We start from the raw sequence: 7500 nt of genomic DNA, 5'->3' as shown, positions 1-7500 counted from the left end.
TACCCAAAATTAAAATACTTTTAAAGAAATATGAAAACTTATTTAGTTTTGTAGTTCAGTTTAGCAGCTTATATTTCACAAGTACTTTATTTATCAGTTCAATTTCCATTTTCATTTAACAGTGTCTTTATTGCTTTATAAGTTATTTGATATTTTGCTTGTTTGGAAACATCCTCGTGTCCAGCCCAGAATTCTAATATCCTCGCCCCTGTATTATCCTCAGCATAATCAATAGCACGTTGGAAGGTGGCAGGGGCATTGCACAGCCCAAAAGGGAGATCAGGGAAGCTAAAAAGGCCGAAAGGGGTGATAAAGGAGGATAAGGTTTGGGCTCTGATTTGGTGGTAGCCTCTAATTAGGTTCACCTTAGAGATGAAAGGAGCTTTTCCCACTTGATCCTCGAGGGTGTCGATGCGGGGTAACATATAGCAGTCCTTGACTGTCACCGAGTTGAGCTTCCGGTACTCGACACAGAGCCTCCACTCGTCATCACCTTTCTTCGGGGTTGGATGCGCCGACGATGCCCACGGGGAGCAGCTAGGCTCAGCTAGTCCGTTCTCCAACAGGTAGGCCAATTCTTTCTGCATCTTCTCTGCCTTGTGGGGGTTGAGGCGATAAGGGGCCTGGCGGATAGGAAGGGTATTAGCATACAGTTCTATGTCGTGAGTAATGGTAGTGCACAGTCCTGGTTTATCTCGAATAACCGAATTATGCTCTCCCGTTTCATTTGATCTAGGTGCCCAAGGCACTCACTAGGGTCTTCAAGGAGGGCAGAGTTGGACTTGAGAGCAATCGTATTGGTCTCTAAAGTTAGGATGATCGGTAAGGGGGGATTTTACATGTCATGATACTGGTCTCTCAAGGAAATCGGTAGGCTTTCTACGGACGTACTCTCTCATTAGATTGGTATGATCAAGTCTAGAGCCTTTACGACGGTCAGTAGTGAATAATACGTAATTTTGCTTATCCAGCCGATGAGAAACTACATATGGGCCCCGGAATTTGAGAGAAAGAGGGGTCCCTGGGACTGGTAAGAGAAGAAGTACCTCATCTCCTGGATTGAATTTTCTAACTTTAATCTTTTTATCGAGATGAGCCTTCATTTTTTGTTGAGAGGTCTTTAATTTTTTCAAGGCAATGCTTCTTACTATATGCAGTTAACTTTTTAATTTATTCAAGAACTGATTCACTGTCTGGTTAGGATACTGAGGAGTTTCCTGGTACCACTTTTCTTTTAGAACCTTGAGGAGCCCTCTTATCTGGCGCCCATAGAGTAGTTCAAAGTGAGAGTATCCCAATGACTGTTGAACCGTCTCTCTGACTGCGAACAGCATTAGTGGTAACCCTTCATCCCAATCCGAAGAGGATTAATTGCAATATTTTTTTAGCATTGACTTGAGAGATTAATGAAAGCGTTCTGATGCCCCTTGTGATTCCGGATGAGAAGCAGAGGACAGGATTTGGGAAATACCTAGCTCCTTTAGGATACTGGCAAAGAGGTCGCTCGTGAAGTTAGTTCCTCGATCGGACTGGATTTCTTTCGGCAATCCTACTTGAGTAAAAAAAATTCAACAAGGTGTTAGCTATAACTTTGGCATTTATTTTCTTAAGAGGAAAAGCTTTAGGATACCTCGTTTCCCTTTTTGCTTCAGGCAGGGGTCCAACACAGTCTACAATAATTCTGTCAAAGGGCTTATCTGGAATTGGAATGGGATTTAAGGGAGCCTGGGTATTTTTCTGTTTTGACTTGCCTAACATATGACAAATGTGGCAAGTCCTCACATATTCTGCGATTGTCTTTCTTAAACTAGGCCAGAAGAAATTATTATTAATTTTATTATAAGTTTTACTGACTCCCATATGCCCTCCATCTCCATCATGGGCTATTTCAATCACTTGATTTCTGATACAAAGAAGGGCAACTATCTGGTGGACCTCTGCCCAAGAATCATGGTCAGAGCAATTGGAAGGTTTGTTACATCTCATGAAGATACCATCCTGGTAGTAATAACCTTGGAAATGGTCGACCTCTTCCCTGGAATCGACCGCTAATTTATGGAAACTCTTTAAGGTGGAATCATCGCGTTGAGCTTTGATTAAGGTCTTCCGGGAAATTATTTGGTTGGAGAGACCAGCTTTTTAAGACATATTACTATCAGAGAGGGGAGTTTGAGATCTGGTGACTGCGCACAAGGGAAAAAAGTCAGGTGATCTTCCACAACAGTAGGGGTCTTGTCACCAGGGAACTTTATAATATCTGGAGGAGGAACAACCACAGATCCGGCTAGACCATTTCCTAGGATGAGATTAACCCCGGGGACAGGTATAGAGTTTTTTCAGACGCCAACTTCTATTTCTCTCTGAAACATTTTACACTTTAAAAAGATTCGAGCTAGCTCGATGGACTGGGTAGAGGAAAATCACTGATAGTTACTTTCCTTCCTGTCATCCTTTTATTTATCTAAGGCAAAGCCTGTTTGCTCACTATGGACTGAGCTGCTCCAGGGTCTGGAAGGATAGTAATAGGGAAAAGGGGGCCTTTCTCATCAGTAGAGATTTCACCATGGGACTTGAAATCTTTAAAGGCATCTTCACGGCGAGGAAAGGTCCCTTTCACTACATGGGTCACTGGTTTATTAGGACCGTAAGATTTTGGTCTATTATACTGGTTAGGTGTTTTCGACCCACTAGGGCACTTTAAAATTCTCCAATCTGGCTCTTGGCATCGAGTGATGTGATGTCCAGGGTTTTTTTTGCAGTAGTTACAGGTAGAGGGGAAAGTGGTAGGGATAGAGGTCATTCTTGCCTGCTTATCATCGGGAGTGGCAAGAGAACCTAATAAAGGCTTTACAAAATTGCTTCCCCGCTGTACGTCCAACCTGTTCAATATTGAAAATTGATCGGCAAGTAGGGCTGTTTCAGTTAAATCAAGAGCAACTTTCCCATTTAAATGAAGCATGACTTGGAATGGAATTCTACGTTTAAATTCCTCGAGGACCATAACGTTAACGAGTTGATCATAAGTTTTTACTTTGGTGGCAGAGAGCCATTGTTTTCAGAGGCAAATTCGACAAAAGTTGAGTTAGGTGATTTCGTCAAGTTTCGGAACTTTTGTCGGTAAGACTCAGGAGTGACTTGATAGGCATTGAGGATACTAGATTTGACTAATTCATAGGAAGAGTGCTCCTCAAGACTGTTGAAGATTTTGGCGGCTGTTCCTATTAATTTGCATTGAATAATCCATACCCATTCTTCTACGGGCCAGTTTAAATGCTCAGCTAGACGTTCGAATTACCTAAAGAAGTATTTTGGGTCTGATTCATTAAAGATGGGAATAGGAGCAACTTGGTTATTCAATTGGAGGGCAGATTTATTATTCCTATCTAAGCCAGCTGATATTAGTTTACGCTAGTATTCTAATTCTTGTTCTTTTTCACGCTCACGTTGTCTTTCTCTGTCACGTTCCTCCTTTCTCAGCTCAAGCTCACGGTCTTTCTCTCTGATCTTTCGTTCTTTTAATTTCATTAATTCAAGCTCCCGATCTTTTTCCCGTTCCTCACTTTCTTGTTTCATTCTTTCTCTCTCTAGTTTGATTTTCTCAAGGTATAAAGATACAACTGATCTATTTAAGGGAGAGTGGGAGGGGAGCGTATGCTTCAGACTGAAAGGGGGGGGTCATTGTTGCTTACATTCGGGTCTCTTTTAGTTTCGTCACGAGCACTCTCCTGGGGAATTAATTTGTATGCGTCTGCATCCATTCCTAATGAAACTACGAGGTGTTCAATGACCAAACTTTTAAATTCATCCTTTTTTAAGGTAGAAGGGGCATTAATTCGGTAGATTTGAGCCAACAGCCTCCAGTCTTTTTCTTGATATCACACTCTAACTGATCCACTGAGGGATTACTAATAAAAGTATCTATATTGAAAACCATTTTAAGGGTAGGAATGGGCTAAGTTTGAACTTAAGGTGGTTGAGTAGGTCGTTACTCGAAGAATGTCACTCCAGAGAATTAGTGTCAACCAAATCTTGGACTTCACACACGGAAATGATTTAATTCAATGTTCGGATAGAGTGAAATTGATGATGGATCTCTTTTAGTACCCGGTCTATGAACATTTATTCTATAGACGGTATGTAGACTAAGATATCAGCGCTCAGAGCTATACGCTTGAAACTACGGATAGTCTGCTAAGAGGTTCCTGATAGGAAAGAGGAGAGCTCAAACATATTGTCGCTGTAACAGAATATGGCTAACTAATGGTCTGAATCTTAGAATACATGGCTTTCTGTGCAGGTATAGTGAACTTTAGAAGCTGTGGGGGGATAGTATGAATCTCCTAAGCACAGATACTGAAGAAATTGTCACTATAACGGGATCATAACAATGATTTGACGGAAGGATACTGCAAGTGAGTAATTTGAAAGGTTGCTAGTTAACTCGGGAGGGTTAGTAGTTGACTACCGGAAATTATTTGGGTGAGTTACTGGGAACTTGATAAATGGAGGTTCTCCTTTGGAACCGTTTGGAAATGTTGAACATATGAATATCAGGGTCTCACACTTCGAATAATCGACACCTTAATGTTTTACATCCTATCATCTAACCTTAACGTAATATTGGTATTTCAAACACAAATAGAAAATGTATAAATAGTTCAGTGGTAGTGAGTATATGGGAGTAATGAATCAAAATGGCAATCGTACGTGTTACTGACAATTGACATAAGTAGGTAGCAGACTTTGATATTACCTACGGGTCGCCATTTCATTACGCATAAATATAAATTACCATCCCTTGGTAGGCCCCCAATAATGATGAGCTTGCTAGGTTTGGCCGATTTGAAGGAATGTATGTAACTAACTCCGAGTCTAGGGGTAAGTCAAATTCATGTTCTGGAGCAAGCCCGTAACAAACAAAGTGGAACGTATAGAGAGTACAGGTAAATTACGGTACGTTCCATTTAACAGCTCATATAAAACTGGGATATAAGCAAGATTATAAGGAAGGTTGGCCAATATGGAAGTCTGCACGAAACTTAAATAATCTATATTTATGACAAAAGAAAAATAAAGATTTACCGTTTTTACAATTACGTACATACAACTCACTGTTCACTGGGAGCTGTAAATAATCTAGGTGAAATTGTATTTCCTTGCTTTACTCCTTCCTTAAACCAGATTTTTTCTGTATCTATATGTAGCCGAATTATAGCTGTACCATTCGCATAAATCTTTTCTAAAACCCTTACGATCTGTTCGTTTGTACCCTGCTTGCCTAGCGAATTTAGTATAGCTATTTGTTCTACCGAGTCAAAAGCCTTCGAATAATCTACAGAAGCGAAACAGAGACTTATATTGTATTTTGTCGTTTTCTCGATTAGTTTGTTCATCGCCTGCAAATGGTCTAGAGTCGAGTATCCGCTTCTAAAGCCTGCTTGTTCTCTCGTTTTTTTTTTTCATCTAAAACGTGACTTAGTCTTTTTGTAAGAACCTTGGAGAATACTTCATATATATTTGGTAGCAAGCTAATCGGTCGATAGTTACTAAGGTCCTTCTGGTCTCCTTTTTTATAAATCAAAATCACTATAGCATTACATCACGAGTCAGGAACGCTTTCCTAACGTAAGCACTGGATGTACAACTGAGCTAACTTAATATTAATATTCTTTCCCTGCGTCTTTCAACAGATCTATCGATATACCATTTTCCCCAGGTGCTTTTCCTCATTTCATATTTTTGGAGCAAATTTTACTTCTTCCTTTGTAATTTCTGGTAGACCACTAACGTCTACTGATGAATCTACTGATTCTACTACGGTATTCGACGAGTAAAGCTATAAGTAAAATTCTTCTACTCTCTTTACCATTCTGTTCCTACAATTAATGAATTTTTTTTTCTGTCTTTCAAACATATCATTTCCTGTCCTCCTAAAGCATGTCTTGCTCAGTTCCTTTAATACTTTTACTTTTCCTAATAGTTTTCTCTATTTCATCCATGTTTCTCTTTCCTTTCTCTGATCTCTGTCTTTTGTTGGTAAGCTTATTTAGTTTTATTCTTTCTATTTTGTCTCTCCTGTTTTCAATATCCATTCCTCCTTCTTATAATTAGGTTATTTGTACAGTATTTGTTTTCTTTAATACTTTATAATGTATATACACACACACACATATATATATATACATATATATATATGTATGTATATATATATATATATATATATATATATATATATATATATATATATACATATATCAAGGACTACTATTACACAGGACGTGCGCACCCAGACCCCCATGTTCGCTGGCGGAGACCATTGCTTTCTTTGTAACCTAGCATCTTATTTTGGACAAATATATAGAAACTAGAAACTTAACATTGTATAAAGGACAAAGATATCAACTAAGACTTATTCAATGCAGTATAAGTTGATATAAAGTTCTATAATGAAATAAGAATCTATTTCTAAGGCACTGTTATGCTTTAAAATTTCAATTTTAGCCGAACTTACCATGTATTATTGTATGAGGTTAGTGGACATCAGGGTTGGCGATTTTTTTGTTATATTAAAAAATATATTTTCTTTTTATTTAGATTAGATTTATTTTATCTAAATCGATTTTTTTTTGTAGATTTTAAATATTGTTTGATTGCTATCTGATATGCGATCTGATTGCTAAAGGACATTTTTAGCATATCAATATAAGGAGCAGTGTTACATAGACTTGCCACAAGTATACAAGGAACGGTATAAGCCTACATGTAGTATATATCACTGTGCAGCCCACAAAAAGTTTCAACAAGATTCTTGTTGAAACTTGTTCTGGGTAAGCAGCTTCTCAGTGAGTCAGTTGCTGCTTTGGAACCAACCAGGAAGGATGTCTTCTGAACCTGGCAGAGTAGTTCCTTCAGGCAGAAAAAATTATCCTGTCTGGAATTATTTTGAAAAAACTACCAACAACTTATGGCAAAGGGTACCGAGCTAAATGCAAAGACTGCAGCCAGCAACTACAGGGCAGTGTGTCAAGATTAAAATCTCACAGAGATTTGTACCAAGGTCATCCACAGCATACAGAAGATATTGATGACCCAGGTAAATAATTTTACTTATATTGTGTACATTTCTCCCTTTTCATACGCAACTATATAAATTTGGTGAACAATGGAGAGCATGTTCAATAAAAATGTGAAGGCCTAAAGAGATGATACTTCAACTTCATTACTTCTAAACTTGGGTAATGACTATATCACTATAATATACTGTATCCACTCAACTTTGGGGCCTAGATGAATGTTATTCATTTCATTCAACGTTGTGTAATATATTTCATAGGTTCCATTGGAATTCAGTCCACATGGGATTCAGCCCAAAGGGATTTAGCCTAACCTAACCCAACTAACTCATTATTTTTAGTGAATTTAAAAGTGGACTGAATCTTGTGTGGGCTGAATTCCAAGCCCACCTATTTCATATCCTGTTAATTATCTCCAAATAATTTA

The sequence above is a fragment of the Oratosquilla oratoria genome, chromosome 22 (genome assembly GCF_046742065.1).
Source record: "Oratosquilla oratoria isolate Oo_2021 chromosome 22, ASM4674206v1, whole genome shotgun sequence".
Taxonomy (NCBI): domain Eukaryota; kingdom Metazoa; phylum Arthropoda; class Malacostraca; order Stomatopoda; family Squillidae; genus Oratosquilla; species Oratosquilla oratoria.
Note: the sequence above shows the minus strand (reverse complement) of the source record.